Source organism: Ambystoma mexicanum, chromosome 2p (assembly GCF_040938575.1).
Source record: "Ambystoma mexicanum isolate Mex_15411 chromosome 2p, UKY_AmexF1_1, whole genome shotgun sequence".
In the NCBI taxonomy this organism is placed as follows: Eukaryota; Metazoa; Chordata; class Amphibia; order Caudata; family Ambystomatidae; genus Ambystoma; species Ambystoma mexicanum.
The window spans coordinates 762,555,180-762,572,133 of NC_090923.1; the positions used below are offsets into that span (position 1 = coordinate 762,555,180).

At 43.9% G+C, this 16,954-nt stretch overlaps 1 pseudogene; it reads left to right on the forward strand.

Annotated features, from left to right (window-relative positions):
• The first annotated feature begins 13,986 nt into the window (after positions 1-13,986).
• On the forward strand, positions 13,987-14,836 carry LOC138567791 (olfactomedin-4 pseudogene; annotated as a pseudogene).
• Positions 14,837-16,954: the final 2,118 nt, after the last annotated feature.

Here is a 16,954-nt window from a genome sequence, read left to right on the forward strand (position 1 = left end):
ATTGTGATTGCTTTGGAGTTATTACAGGGGTTCATTTTGGCCATGCTTCCAGCCTTGCTCCTCTCCCGGCAGAGGTGTACACTGGTCCCCCATGTTTTTTGTGCAATTGTATGGAATAGAGTCAGTGTAAGGACACTGTGCCTTGCAGGACATCACAGTTTGCCTCGGGCTCCTACTCTATCACGCCCATGGCCCCTTTCCTTTATTCACTGTTTCACCACATTTATGAGCATTATGCCTGTGTGCACAATCTCCCTATACTCGCAGGAGAAGCTATTTTGGTTGGAGTCATTATTGCACCCCTCCTAGCACTTTCCCAAATCTGACATCAGCAATATCTGGGAGATTACATAGGTCCCTTAAAGGGACAGCTACATACCTTGGTACCATGTGGCCAGCCCCTGCCTCCTTACCAGACAGGATGAGGCTAGCAAGAAGATCCTCCCGATGCCACCCATGGGTACATCACCACACTGTACTCCCTGGGGCCCCAAACCCCTCACCCCAAGGGGCGAGCTGGGGAATTGCACAGTGTTTAAAATGCATTAATGCTGAACACAAGAGCTCAGAATATGTAGTCTTTGCTCTACACCCCAAGCCTGGTTTGCGGTGCAGTCTTCCAGTGATGATTGCTTATAAAACTATGGGTTATGTAAACCAATGCAGTCCTATCCAAAGCTTTGAATTGACTAGTCCAGTGACCAGCCTTCGTGACAGAGAAATATACACTGCATTGACCTGTTGCATGCTGGCAATTTGCATAATTTAAAGAGAAGACAATACAGATTGATATTATTCCAGGGTCAAGGTGCACAGCTAGGGAAGGCCTGTTTCACGCTTTTCCATTTGTACGTCTTGATACCAGCCTTGCAATATTGTTGTTACAAATGTTGCTTTGACTCGTGAGATGGTGATTTTATTTTGCCAGTTATGGAGTTGTGTTAGTAATCACAACCTTGCAGGTTATGCAAGATGTCTTGGAGATAATGAGGGCATGGAGGGGTAGGCTGTGCAGTTCCTTGAGGGTCAGGCTGATCTAGTGCCATTTCTTTGTCTTTGTGATAACATGGACTGTGCTGTAGTGGATTGCTTGCAGAGGTGCCAGGGTGGAGACCAGGAATCCTTCAAGGGGGACATTTTCACTTCAAGGTGAGAGAGAACAGTGCACACTAGGTTCTGTAGTTCGAGGCAAGATTAAAGGGCTTGAATTGGAAGAGAAGTGAAAGCTAGTACATTCGCTATGTGATCCTTGAAGGAAAGGAAGTGTTAGATGGTACATTTGTGAGACCTTTTATGAGGGATGAGTAGTGGGACATTTGGAAAGCTCCTAAAAACATGAACTCTGTGTTTTTTGGGTTCACATTCAGTGTTAGGTAAGATGTTCTTAACAATGATAAATCTTCCTGACCTGTGTCAACCCCAGAATCTTTTGCTTTTACTGGTTTATTATTTTTCCTTATACTTCCGTGTGTGGGAACATTTTTCCACACCCACAGAATATTTTATTCTTTTTGTGGGTGTCATTTTTAAGACTCTCTATAGCATCAGTCTTCAAACTGTGGTGCGCACCCCCCAGGCGGCAGCTGCCACATCCCAGGCTGGTGGTAGAGGAGGGGGGGGGGCGTGAGAGCTCAGCATGAAATGTAAAAAAATAAATTAAAAAAACATATTTTTTTATATTGGAGGAAATGGGCAGGGTCGGACTGGACCATAAAACTGTTTTAGGCATCAATGAAAAAGTGGCCCGCAGTTGCCAATAGAATTTTATTCCTTTAGTCACAGACTGTTTTAAATGTTAACACATTGCGATATTTAAAGAATATTTATTCAGCAACCATGGTCAAAACTACTAGCTGCATAGTGAAGTAACTCATCAAACTTGACCACATTGGCCAAAAAAGTGGCCCATTTTGACTGGCCTACGCTAGCATTTTGCATTTTTGGTACGGGCATCGCCCTATTGCCTTATAGGCCAGTCCGAGACTGGCAGCTCATCCATAATGGGCGAGGGGGCATCCACCCAGTGGCCCCCTCACCCATTATGGAGGAACCGAGGAGCCAGCCCAGTGAAACACTGAACACTCACTCAGCTGCTTTTTCCAGTCGTGGCAGTGCTCCTGGGCTGGCTGAACTGTCAAAGAGAAACACTGTTTCCCTTTTACACTTCAGTTTCCCAGCCGCACATGCTCACTGAGCCATGCAGCGCTGGGGGTGTTTTGCTTCGCCAGCCTTGCATAGCTCATTGGAAACTGTGGCTGGGGCACTGCATGTCTGTATGTGCAAGGAGGAGCTCCTGCAGATCCTTGCATGTACGGACAGAGCAACCTTGAGTGGGGCATTTCAGCACCCATGCAGAGGCCCCTGCAGAAGGTACGTTTATGTTCATTTATTTTTTATTTAAATATGTTTATGGATGCGTGCATGCTTGTGTTATGAGTGAGTGTATGGTGATTGGTGCTCGTATGAATGATAGAGTGATTGCTGTGTGAATGTGTGTGTTTGTGTGTTTGTTTTGGTCCATTGAGCTGATTCAGGTGACTGGGGGCAAAGGGGCTAAAGAGGGTTGTACAACAAAGGCATTTTAAAAAAGCCTTTCTTGCACAATCTTCCTACCCACCTGCCAAAATCAGCTCTCCTTCTGTGGAGCCCAGGGGACAGGCCCCCCAATGCCCCCCCCCCCCCAATACCCTCTAGAAAGGGGGTAATACCAGTGGTGGTAAACGGCACTGGAATCCGAGGGAGTATGGGGCTGGGAGGTGCATTTCACTCTACACATGCAGCAGCAATCAGGGTCGAACTGGGGCATAACACTGTCTCGGGCACCAATGAAAAACTGGCCCTCAGTTGAAAATGGGAATTCATTTCTTTTGTGACACTGTTTTGAATAGTACCCGAGGGGGAGTTATGTGATAAAATGTAATGCAAATTGTGCATTTAAAAGAATATTTATTCAGCAACACTGGTTAAAACTACTAACCGCATAGTGAAGTAACTCATGAAACTGGCCGACATTGGCCAAAAATCGGGCCCACTTTGACCCAAAAAACAGGCCCACGCAAGCATTTTGCGCATTTGGTTTGCCCATGGGCCTATTGCCCTATAGGCCAGTCCGAGACTGACAGCAACCTCAGAGACATCATTCTGAGAGGCTGAACTGCAGGAGGCCTGGCCAGGATTTTGCTTGCCCTAGACAATGATTTATGCCCCACAACATGAAAGCACAAATGACCAGGGAGATGGCGGGCCAATCACATCTTTGAGTGGGGTAGCACACTTATTCAAGCATGCTGCCTACTACTATTTTCTCAAAACTAAAATGACAATTTCAGTTTCTGTAATTTAAAGTAAGTTTCTCTTTTGTGGGTATATAGCATCTTTTCACATCAAGCTTAATAAAATGGTTAACTATATCAAACAATCAACGACAGGTGATGTTGCCTGAACACAGAGTTCTGCAAAAGGCGCATCATCTAACTGGGGGCCCTCACAAATTGCATTCAAAGTATATATTCTGCTGCATTAACTACTTGCATATAAGTGACAAGATAGAAAAAATGTAATTCAGGAGGGGAGAGTAGTAAAATCAAATAGTGATAGATGCAAGACTTTGAATTCAAAATTACCACTACCGTTGCTCTGCGCAACATTCCATGCCATTATTCTGTAGTATTTCTGTGCCATTACAGAAGGGGACAAGCCATTACCAAATGACTCTTGGTGCTGCCACCAAAAGGTGCAGTTCAAGCTCAATTGCCAGGCCATGTCTCCTCTACACTGGAACGCAAGCCACATACATGTTTAGGCCTTGTGGTTTAGAAGATTGGGATTAGTGACATGGCCAAAGCTGATTTGAAAACAATGGTATGGATGGCTGGCCAGAGCAATGCCAGTGGTTATAAGTGATTTTGAGCTATTTGCCTATTAGGTACAAGCCAGAACTCATGCAGTGGAACACATATAGGATGTAGATAAAATGTGTGGTGAAACACACATCCTATGAGTGATTTTGGTCACTTACCCACCCAATGACTAGCCAGGTCTATGTTAATGCCTATGGCATTACCACCGACTGCCTGCCCCTCGCCACCAAAACATATCCTTTGTGCAACTCGTTGAGCAAGCTCCATCACAAAGTAACACAAAACGTGTTGCTGTATAGTGCCGTCCACTGTTATAGCAAACCATTCTTTTGAGTGTTTTTAATTACTTAATTGCCTCTGTAAATGAGCTCCTGGTGTAATAAAAATCGATTAATGTGTGTCTTCAGCCAGTTGATTTTATAAGCAATATCTTTGTCAATGCCTCTGTTCCTTTCACTGAAGTACTGTCCAAAGCAAGCAATAGCAAAGGCAACAGTTTTGGCTTGCATGTAAGTATTAGACCGACATTTACCAAGCAATGCCATTATATGCCCTGGTACTCGCCATTTTCCAGCCTTTCCCATCCTATGGCCAGACAGTACTTGTGATGATTCACAGGTTCTCAGCACATCTTCCCACAGGGTAGCCCTCCCCTATGAGGGTAGGGAGGTGAGGCCCCTACCCTCTGGTCCCCCTAGGGGTGGTAAGAAGTGGGAGGACCTCCTATGGAGAGACTACGCTCATGGGGAGGAGGACTCCCGTCCCGTAAAAGACCACCCTCCGCCCTTGTTCCCTGGAGCCATGGCCCTATTACCTCCTTCTTCCTCCCAACCTGAAGCTACTAATGTGTGTTATTTTGAAGTCTCTACTATTGCATCTGTAAGGCTATACAGGACTGAGATGAGGAAGAGCCAAAGAAACATTCAGAACAACAGTAGAAGAAATTACCAAAGAACTGTGATGAGGTGGCCACTGTTAGGCTTGAAGGTAACTTCAAAGGCATTTATGACAAACATTGACGCCATGCTGGGGCAGGCCCAGCAATATAAAGTAAAGACCAAGGAAGGACTAAATGGGTTTGCGAGCAGGAAGAGTAGTAGGGGACCCTGGTGTCCATAGTGCAGGGTCTGGGAAATTCAAAACCACGCTGCCCGCAGTGCTGAGAGACAGTTGGTCTCCGAAGAAGAAGCTGAAAGGAATTTCATGAGCCGGAGCAAACCCGACTCGCTGCTGAAGCAGGAAGAATCCAGCAGTGGTGTGGCTTCTTGGACGTGGACTTTGTGGTCCATAAAACACATAGACAATGCCACAGTAACAGCTTAGCCGAGCTGCATAGACCAAAGAGGAGCAAAGCAGGAAGCTTCGCTGAACACGTGCTGAACCGACAGTGACCTGATACCCTGCAAAGGACTGGTTGCACTCCACAGTGAAGATACAGGTAACAGGAGTTGCGAGAAAGCTGGGTGGAGTCCAGGGAGCCCAAAGAGTCAAGTATTCCTCAGGAATTATCTCCATCACAGTAGTGATGCCGAAAGCACCAAGAGACAAGTATTCCTCTGGAGTGATCTCCTTCGTCACAGTGGTGACATAAGACAGCATAAATCTCAAGAGTGCATCGGGAGTGAACTCCCACTCCCTCACCACAGTGGGCAACTCAACACATGTGAAAGGTACCAAAAGGATAAAGAACTCGCAGGGAGTAATCTCCCCAATAGTCAAGATATAAAAAGTCCTGACAAAGTGCCAGAAATAAGAAGAAGAGTTAATGAAGTCTTAACTCTGTTGTTCACCAATTATTGGGAGTAACTAAATAGACTTCTAAAGACTTGTACACAGAACTATGAAGGAACAGTCTCCAAGACTCTTCCAGATAGACCATTTTCCTGGTCTATGTATATTTGGTAAATTAGACCTTGATATAAGAGAATGCGGTTAAGTCAACCTAAGTTCATTTAACCCTTTTCTTCTTGGTTTATTTGTTAGTGTCAGGGATCGAGTATGTGGTTTGGACAGAGGACAGTATATTGGTTTATTTTGACTTACATCCTGACGAGCACTCAAGAAGTTATTTTGTGATTGAGAGATGGGAAATCTGTCTTGAAATGGGGTGAGACAGGTTCTTTTAATTATTTGAATACAAGTCTGTAGCCAAAATGATACCACCTTGTCCATCTCTGTACTCCATCACGCCACATACCAATTCTGGCAGTGCCTGGCAAATGCCTATCCATGCCTAATCAAACCCCAAAGCTGTTGGCTTCATCAATGCAAGTTGTCTTCAGTTTGTCTCCTAAGTGAACGTGTATATGCCCAGATGCGGGTGCCTCGCTATCTACGCCTAGGAAATCAAGCTACACCTCACTGAGTTGGTCCAACAAGGCCCTGCCGGAAAATGATAAGGCTAGCATGGCAAGTATGGACCAGTTTCAGATTTCCTCATGATTACTTTTCAATGGGGGTCTGACCTAAATAGAATGTATCTTGGTCTGTGTGGAAGCCTACTCTACCGAAATGTTTTATGATTCAAACTGACTTGATAACCTCATACTGTTTTAGTAACTTCAGAGTTTGCAGTCAAACAGAATACATTTATGGATTTAACATTTGGACAAGGAACAAATACCCATGCCCCCCTGCTTTGCCTTCCTCTCCTCAAATACAAACAGCCAAGGGTGCACAGGCCCTGCCAGTGAGGTGTTATCTTCTTTTACGTGTCTCAGAGGCAGATTATTTACAACAGGAAGTGATTAGAGATGGCAAAAGGTAAAAGGCAGTGGCCATTGCTCTGGCAGTATTTTTCTTTAAATTATATAGGGTTTTCACAAGCCATTTAATTAGAAACTAAGGGGATACAGAACAAGCTGTTTGAAACAACGACCGTGTCATGCATTTAATTTCATTGTGTCTGTATGAGATGCTTTGTATGTTCTCATTAATTTCTATGCTGCAGCTTGTAGGCTTCCATTCAGGATTAGGAAAATAAAGCTACAATCATAGGGGGTCATTTTCCAAGTCAAGCAGAGTGGAGGAAATGGTGCTCAATGCATGTATCGCCACTTTTTATAAGCTGCAGGATTCCGTATGATTTGGCAGGCGAAGTTGAAGAGCAGATGGGAGTTAACAAGGTCTCCCTACCAAATCCGATTAAGTTGGCAGAAAACCAATGGATTCCTATGGGATCTGCCTGACTATTATAACTGGTAAAAGCAGGCAGATTTCAAAGGAATTTGTTGTGGATGACTCCCACAATCGTTAATCGTGGAAGTGATTTACACTTTTACAGAAAGATGGTGGAAAGGGGCAGAGCAATGGTGATTTTCACCTGTGTTTTACTCTTTACTTTTCTAGTACTTGGTGGAAACATTAACATTAATGAATGGTCCCTTTTGAAAAAAATGGAAACAGGAGTGGTTCCTTCCTGTACAATTTAAGATTCAAAATAAAATGCCCCCGTAATCTTAATCAACGCGTTTCTACAATGATGAATACATTGTCAGGTTGATTTATCAAGTGACCTCTGCATGTTTAAAGTAATCTGTATCAAATGGAGTATTATTTTAGGCATTCAAAACCAAACTTCAACACATATTTGTACCAACTTGAGCTTGGGAGATGTGTGGTTAAGAATCTAAATTTCAGGCTAGCCTCAAATTCTGGCTTTACCATTTAACCAAAGTGTGTGATCCTGGACAAATTATTTAATTTTACTATGCCTTGCCTGTTAAAAATAGGTGGCCCTGGAAGTGATTCAGTTTGCATGATAAGCTATTCCAAAAGGTCTCGCTCAAGGTTTAATAGATGGGCAGAAGAGGCTATGGACCCACCAAAAACACGCATCCACATCTTTCGTAGAAATATCAGGTCACATTTATTGAACAAAATGGTGCAATTCAGTAACAAATCAAAGTAAACACATCCAACAAAAGGTAATCAGGGACAATTGCATGTTATAAACAGTATTTATCTAGTATGTACCAGACAATGATGTACAGGAGCATGTCAGGTGAGCAAGGCTGTCTCCTCACTTCCACACCCCACCAGGAGCAATACCAAGAGGCTGGAACACCTCAACCTGCACTGTCTGCCTCCTGATGCAGCTCTCCCAGCCCTACCATTGTATCCTACATGCTATCACTCCCTCGCACTCTCAACTTAATTAAAATGTGCTGCAAAAATGCAACAACATATAAAATGTTATGTTTAAAATGTAATTTTGTAAGAAACAAAATCTATTCCTTGCTTCAGTATTCTGGAGGGGGAGGGTCAATCTTTCACAACAAGATGGAGGTAACACAAGAACCTCCTCCTGGGCCTGCTGGGAGTAGTCACAGTGTTCAGAAAGGCATTGTTGGGCGAACACCATCTGAGATGGTACAAAGACTGGGGGCCTCACTTCTCAGCCCTCTCAGGAGAGGAGGATGAAGCATCTCCCTCGATTTTCACCAGCCAGGCAAAGGAAGGCATGCTCAGGGCTGGTGGGAATAGGGGGTAGTGGAGGTAAATGGGAATGGTGGTTAGAGGAGCTGAAGGAAGGTGACTTGGGGTGAAAGGTGAAGGAGGATTGGATATAATAGAAAGGGAAGAGCATATGTGAAGGGACGATAGGTAGCTTGATGTTGCAACACTATTTTCCTTGCTGCTCTTTTTGTTGTAGTGTTTTTTTATAGAGGGGTGCAAATGTATTTTTCCAGATTTGGGAAGACATTTTTTGCTGGATCACGGATGTGGGAAAACTGGTTTAACTCCAGCACTTTATTTAGGGTACTCCTAGACCCACACCCAATGGAATTTGGGCTATCCTGGCCACAAACCTGGCCGACCCAGTTGAAGATTCCTGGAGCCGTGCCTGCCTGGAATAAGTGTTCCACTATTCTGAAAGTATTTTGTCCAGTTGACTTACTTTGTGATTTCTTGCTGAGCTTCATGGTACAACCGTTAGGGTCTACTACCCTTGTATTACTGTAAAGTATTCTGAAAGTAACTTATGGTTTTACTCCCCACGTAGGTGTGCCCTATACTGAATGTGTATGCAAAGGTCTGACTTCCCTAAAACTACTGTTAGGTGTTTCAAATAAGGTTATATGCTTCGGTCTGTGCACCTTCAATCATAGTGTTGTGTTTTTATAATTGTGGTTATATATGATTTGATAGTACTTATTTCCCCCAAGATGTATCTGGGCCTACATGTATTTAAATAAACCATTTAATTTTACAATGCACAGCGTTCCAGTGTTTCTTTGGACCATTTGTATTACAATTTCTTTGTACTGTTTCTACAGCCTTCTCTCACTCCTAAGATAAGCCTGACTGCTCTGTCTATGCTACCCTGCACTCAGGTGGTACAGCCTCCATAAGAGTGGAGTCTTGTACTGCCTCATTTGAATGGTTTTAGTAAGCACTAAGTTGGATTTCAGAAAAACTGCCCTAACATACAGAGTGGCACTATGATCTATTGGTGTCCATCTAGCTGGTGTCTGCCTGTGGGTGATCTATTTATTTATTTATTTTAATTCTTATAACGCGTCGCATGCCCGTAGGCCTCAGGGCGCACAAAAAACAGAGACATAGATAGGACAATAAGAGAGAGCAAGCAGGATCAGAAAGGGGTCTTAAGGATTACTCCATGTTAAAAAGGTAGGTTTTTATGGCTTTTTTAAATAGGAAGTAGTTTTTGATTTGTCGTAGCCCTGCCGGCAGAGCATTCCAAAGTAGAGGGCCCTGAACGTCAAGCGTGGTGGCTCCAAATTTTGCGATCTTAAATCTGGGGGAAGCAAGGACTGTGGCAGAGGATGAATGAAGATTTCTTCCATTGCTCTTGGTGTTAATGCGTTCAGACAAATAGATGGGACAACTGAAAGAGAGGCATATATGTGTCGTAGTGAGCATTTATGTGTAATACGATGTTTGACTGGTAGCCAATGAAGCTTCTTCCTGAAGATGGAGATATGGGAGCGAAGAGATTGAGTGAAGATGATCCGCACGGCACTGTTCTGGGCCACTTGTAAGGATTGGATATTTGCGGCAGTAGTACCACACAATAGGCTATTGCAATTGTCCAGTCTGAAGTTTATCAACGCTGTGGATAGAAGAGCACAGTTTTCGGCTGTTAGAAATGGACGGATGTAATTGATTCGCTTATTGATCAGTCCGCAGCATCACCTGATGTAAGAGACATGCAGCTTCATGGATAATTCGTCGGCTAAGACAACTCCCAAAGTTTTTACCTTCCTCTGGACTGTGATGATGTTGCCTGCAATAAGGAAGTTGGAGTAATCAGTATCTAGTTTGCTCCGGGTGTTCTTGGAGGATACTATCATTAGTTCGGTTTTATTGTTGTTTAAGGCTAGAGAGTTACAAGCCATCCAATCCTGGATGGCTTTGTAGATGTTATTGATGGCCTCAACATCATTTCTGTACTGACCACTAAGCTGTATGACCACCTGTGCGTCGTCTGCGTAGTTGGTATACTGAACACCAAGTTTGTTTAAGAGGTCCAAGAGAGGTTGAATGTACAAATTAAAAAGCAGTGGCGACAGGCAGGAGCCTTGTGAGACACCACAGGTTTGAGAGATAGAAGTGGAGTGGTGACTCCCTACACAAACCCTAACCATGCGAGGGCCCAGAAAGGAGGCGATCCAGTTAGATGCCATCGAGGAACAATTTGCGACCTCTCCGAGTCTTGCCACTAGTAAACTGTGATCTACTAGATCAAAGGCTGTGGAGAGGTCAAGAAGCATCAGTAGTGTGGCTTGATTCTTGTCAGCAATGCTCGCCAGTGTGGACTTAAGGTCGAGCATGGCTGTTTCAGTACCATGCCGAACCCTATAACCCGACTGTCGAGTGCCGAGGATCTTGTGTTCTTCAATGTAATTGATTCGCTTATTGATCAGTCCGCAGCATCACCTGATGTAAGAGACATGCAGCTTCATGGATAATTCGTCGGCTAAGACAACTCCCAAAGTTTTTACCTTCCTCTGGACTGTGATGATGTTGCCTGCAATAAGGAAGTTGGAGTAATCAGTATCTAGTTTGCTCCGGGTGTTCTTGGAGGATACTATCATTAGTTCGGTTTTATTGTTGTTTAAGGCTAGAGAGTTACAAGCCATCCAATCCTGGATGGCTTTGTAGATGTTATTGATGGCCTCAACATCATTTCTGTACTGACCACTAAGCTGTATGACCACCTGTGCGTCGTCTGCGTAGTTGGTATACTGAACACCAAGTTTGTTTAAGAGGTCCAAGAGAGGTTGAATGTACAAATTAAAAAGCAGTGGAGACAGGCAGGAGCCTTGTGAGACACCACAGGTTTGAGAGATAGAAGTGGAGTGGTGACTCCCTACACAAACCCTAACCATGCGAGGGCCCAGAAAGGAGGCGATCCAGTTAGATGCCATCGAGGAACAATTTGCGACCTCTCCGAGTCTTGCCACTAGTAAACTGTGATCTACTAGATCAAAGGCTGTGGAGAGGTCAAGAAGCATCAGTAGTGTGGCTTGATTCTTGTCAGCAATGCTCGCCAGTGTGGACTTAAGGTCGAGCATGGCTGTTTCAGTACCATGCCGAACCCTATAACCCGACTGTCGAGTGCCGAGGATCTTGTGTTCTTCAACATGAGCCTGGAGTTGTTTGTAGGCCAGTTTGTCCAGTATCTTTAGTATAAAAGGCATGTTGGTTATTGGACTCTGAGCATCCTTATTGGTGGGGTCTAAATTTTCTTTTTTCAGCAAGGGTGTTATCCAAGCTGATTTTAGCACATCTGGTACCACACCTTCGTCAAACGATAGGTTTATCAACTTGGTGATCCAGGGTACTAGCAAGTCAGTCGATTCTTTGAAAAGGTTTGTGGGACAATCGTCACCAGGGCAGGAAGTAGATTTAAGATCTTGTATGACCTTAAGCACTTCTTTCTGGATTATCTTCACAATGAAGACAAGGTGTGTTCAGTAGCACCTAGAGCGTTCCAAGTGCTGAATGAGATTACTTCATAAATAATCACGGGCCCAAATAACCGGACAGACTCAAGGAATATGGCAAATACTACTTTATTATCAATTCAATATAGAAGGGAAACCTGGCGAACAAACAAGTTGTAGCTTACATGCTCTCAACTTCATTTCGATTACACAAATGCTTTATACCTCGATACACATCAGCTATGACGTCATTCCTATGTGGCAAATACTAAAAACTTATTAGGCGGAGGAATTGGTCAAGGGAACATATATACCTATAGCTTATTTCGGTGTTAGTAACATCATTGGCTGCCCACCTCTAACTACGCACAATACAGATAATTGCAGAATATCAGCAGCGGATCGGCTTCTGCAAGAATGTACAGTCCACTGCTGCATTGGCTCTCGTGATTGGTTTGCACTCTCCTGCAACCTTGGACACTCGGCTCGTTAGCAGCATGTAAGCAAAATGAAACCCAGGTCGGGAAACAACATCAGATAACTACCTTACTTCGCTAATTAGCCTACCATCTCTCATCAGTTAGGCCCTACGCCAAGGCTTCTTCTCTGTAGTTGACCTTGCTGAACATTCTCTTCCCTGGAACTTTAAAGGGAGTGAAGGTACATTGCTATTCTCACCTGGAGCTTCATGAATGGACCTTGTCTTCTGGTCTCACACCACTTGTGAGGAGACCACAATTTTGCCATTCTGTCCTCCTATTTAGTGCTATTCATTTCAATTATAATGGCTGTTATTACTCCTCTTGGCCCCTGGAGACTTGGTTCCTCTATCTTGCATGCGCTTTCTGTATCTTTGATTGTTCAATACTTGGCACTCACAAATGTTCGCTTCTTTGCTAATATCAGAGAACTAAGTCCTATGTATGTCTTATCCTCGTCATCTCCTTTTGTTCCATGCAGTTGTGCTTTCGCTATGGCATCCTTGATCCTTAGCCAAACAAATATTTTTTGTTCTTGCACAGTTCTGTTATTCCAGTGCCTGTCAGCTTTGCAGCCTTGGTCTCTCTTCCTCAGGCTTCTTTCTCTCTTACTTATATACAAGACCGACATCCATTTTCTCATCGTGGCTACTTTACCTGTGTTATATTTCCTTCGTTTAGCAAGCTTCTATATGCCTTATCTACCTTGCGTTTCTGTGTGTATACATCTGCATCTCTGGTTAATTATCTTCTTAGTATATATGGTTTTCTTCATATTCGAATATATGTGTTAACTTTGTCACTTCAGTCACATCTTCATTCTTTAAGTATTCTTATATCGTTTCAGTGTGGCCTCGTCACTTCTCTTTATGAAGTCACTTTACACCTGTCAGATTTCACTTATAGCTCTTCTATGCTCAGTGGTATCTGCCGATTTCCTTCCACCACTTCAGTTTGAGGGTACACTCAACAAGGGTGTCTGGCCACATAATGTCTCTCATATCTTCCAATATGAAGGAGTTGAGGGGGGCGGGCTCTATAGATGACGTTTACATCTGCCTCTGTACAAGTGGCCCAGGCCATTTGGGTTATGCATGGGGGAGGTTCTGTCCTGGTTTCACCATGTTGTGGATGATTGCTTATGTGTGGAAGGTATTGATGATGAAGTGGAAATGTGAGTGCTTGCACTGAGTGGGTTTCAATGGAGGAGGTGTGTGGTGTTAGTCTGAAGGGGGATTGAAAGTATCCTGGATGCTGGCGAGGTCCTGAAGGGTTTTGGTCCTGAAATCTGTTGATTTTGATGTCTACAATAGAGGAGTGTGAGTGGTGGGTTTCAATGTGTTGATATGTTGCATGATCTTGTCTATTTTCCAGTGAAGTGTATTACTTTGGAAATCCAGGAACATGGCTTTTACCTTAATCTTAGAGTGCCATTTATCAGTTTGGACTCCATTGGCCTTCAATGTCCACTGAAATGAAGCAGAGACATTAAACCCATGTGGAATTGGTTGGTGATTGTGATGGGTTAAGAAGCTAAGCTCCATTGTCTGCCCTGCTCTAAGCACAGATCGCCCGTGCCTTGATAATGACCATGGAAAACAGCAGTAAGTTAATGTACATGGAGGTTGATGAGAAGGGGTCTAAAAGCACTGAAATAGTGGTTATGGGCAAGCTCATGGCCCCTCCCTCTGTAAGGGTGGTGCTTTATAGTTCACAGAGCATGAATATACTTTCATGCCTACTGAAATATTATTGTCCTTTTTTGTTTCTCAATCCGGTACCTGCAATCATGGAGGACAGCTGAATGTCAGCAGGTTCTTTGTAGTGCAGCTCAACTGGAGAGGTTTCCACTACAAATATGGTGGGTGGGGAAAGGGCTTCTTCATGACTAACAACAACATAAACATGTATTAGATACCCTCCCTTGAAACAGATGGGCGCATCAGTCAATTTGTCTGCTCACACCCATGTTAGATGACCTACTTCTCTATAAAAAGTACGCAGACAAGAATACAAATACACGGGCCAAGGCAGCAGCATGATAATGTACAACAACATTCTCTACTACAATTGCTACAACTCAGGAAATCTCAGCAAGTTCTCTTTTGAGACTAGCACGTATTGGACAAAGGTGTTCCCTAAGGACACTTGCAATAACCGCTTTTCCTATGCTGGTGTCGCCTGGCAGGACATAGACTTTACGGCTGATGAAGAAGGGCTCTGGGTCATTCATTCCACGGACGACAGTGTTGGGAATATTGTCATCAGTAAGCTAAATGCAAGCTCCTTGGAAGTGGAGAGAAGCTGGACCACCTCTCAGTATAAACGAGGGGTGACCAATGCCTTCCTCATCTGTGGGGTACTCTATGCCACCATGGAGGTGAACACCCGCAGGGACGAGATATTCTACACGTATGACACAAAGACTAACTGGGAAGGGAGAGTGAGCATCATGATTGACAAGATCATGGAGACTGGGGAAAGCCTGAGCTACAACCCCAACGACCACAAGCTCTACATGTACAGCGGTGGCTACCAGATCACATATGATGTCATCTTTACACAAAGCCCACCCCAGAAATGAAATTCATGGCATTTACTAGCAATTCGCCCTCGGATTGTACCCAATAGGAAATGTGATATGCATGCTAGAGACATCAGAGCCACAGGATTTCTGTTCGGTGTCCTCAAATCCTTCCCCATTTTTCTAAAAACATTGTGTGATCGGATGAAACCTCCAATTTCCTTGAGCCCCCGTTTCGCAGCTGCCATTTCTGGGGCGTTAGCATTCACTGTTTAAAATGTCATTTCGATTGGCTTGCCTTAGGCTATACCTTTGCCTGGGGCTCTGCACACTGCTTCAAAAGAATAAGCATTCACTATTGCTGAAAAACAGGATTCGTTTTTCCGTTTGCTGAATAGTGGGAAAGTGCGCATTCAGACCCAGGCTGAGGGCAATAGCCACAGGAACACTTGAAGATCTGATAACTTGTCTGAAACGTGCCAGTACGCGGTGTGGCTGTGTATGGCGCTATCGATCTTTAGGTTTACAAGTCACAGACCTTTTCAACATTGCCAGCAACATTATATGTACATCTCTTCACTCTGGTTATTTTTCGGGTGTTGATTATTTGCCCTGTGCACTTTCTTTGATTGGGAAAGACCAATTAAATATATAAATATGTCCATTTATGTTCTGCTCACTTTCAATGACATCACATCTTACTGCATATTATTAAGACCAGTGGCGTAACACAACATTTGGGGTATCGTGCAAGCCATGATGAGCCACCCCCCCTAGCTGGGCACGGGTTGCGCCACACTCTGCGCCGGCCTAGATCACCACGTTTGTGCAGGGGCATGCTGCACACAGCACTAGGAGAAAGATAAATATGTGTTTTAATGCTTTATAAAGTACCTTTTCTGAGAAGAATTGCCTAAAAAGTTAGAGCATTTGCTATTGTTTTGTAGGAAAACACCAATCCAAAAATCCAATACATGCAACTCACAGACAGTGCACAGGAACTTTAATGCTTTAATTAATTAAATGCATTGCTATTAAAAATGCCATGCGACAATGAAAACATGTCCAACTGACTGCACAATGTAGACCAGTCTAGACACGTACTAACATATTACAGTAAAACATTCCAGGCCACATTTGTTATGTTATGTTATGTTATTTTGCATTTATATAGCGCCTTATATACCATTGGTATGGTCTGAAGGCGCTGGTAGGTTGAACGCCCTCGGGAACCGAAGTTCAGGTCAGTATAGAGAGTAGAGGGAGTCCAAAAGTGCGTGTGCGCACTAGGTATGTGTGCAGCTGGTGCGGAAATCGAGTGGTAGCTGCTTCTTAGTTGTAGGTGTGGTGGTTGAGAGGTCAGGAGTATGTGTTTGCTCTGGTCGGTTTTACCCAGAACGAGTGTGGCTGCGTTAGGCCTGAGGAGAACGCCTTGCTGGGGGGTGTGAATCCAGCAATGATTACTTAGAGTGATGTGGAGTAAGAGGGAGATGTGGATATGAGAACAGTTATACCGAATGGTGTCATAGTATCTCTGTGTTCTAGATGAGTGGTGGTGCAAGAGGGAGAGTAAGCGTGGGGTGTGGTAATGATGTATGTTTTCAAGTGTTTCCTTCATTCCAAAGCATATTAAGCATCGTCTGTTGTACATATCCGTCCGTTCCTCATATTGGTCCGCTCCACACATTCGTTCAGTCATTATCATCGTCTAGTTCACACCCTCGTTCACTTCTAAACGCTGCTGGGAACAGTTCTGAATTCAACTTTCACAGAGAGGCTATTGGGTGCAACTTTCAAGTGTAACTGTGTATACTTCTAAAATGCTATTGGGTACACTTCTAAATGCAGGTGGGAACCGTTTTACAATCAGCTTTCAGATAGGCTATTGGGTGCAGCTTCTAAATGCAATTGGGTGTATTTCTAAAATGCTGTTGGATACACTTCTAATTGCAAGAGGGTACAATTCTAATTCAACTTTCTCTGAGGAGGTGCGGGGTACAGTTCTAGTTGCGAGGGGGAACAGTTCTTAATTCATCTTTCACAGAGAGGCTATTGGGTGCAAACTTTCAGGTGCAACTGGGTACACTTCTAAATGCAAGTGGGAACAGTTCTAAATTTCAGCTTTCACAGAGAGGCTATTGGGTGCAGCTTCTGAATGCAATTGGGTACACTTCTAAA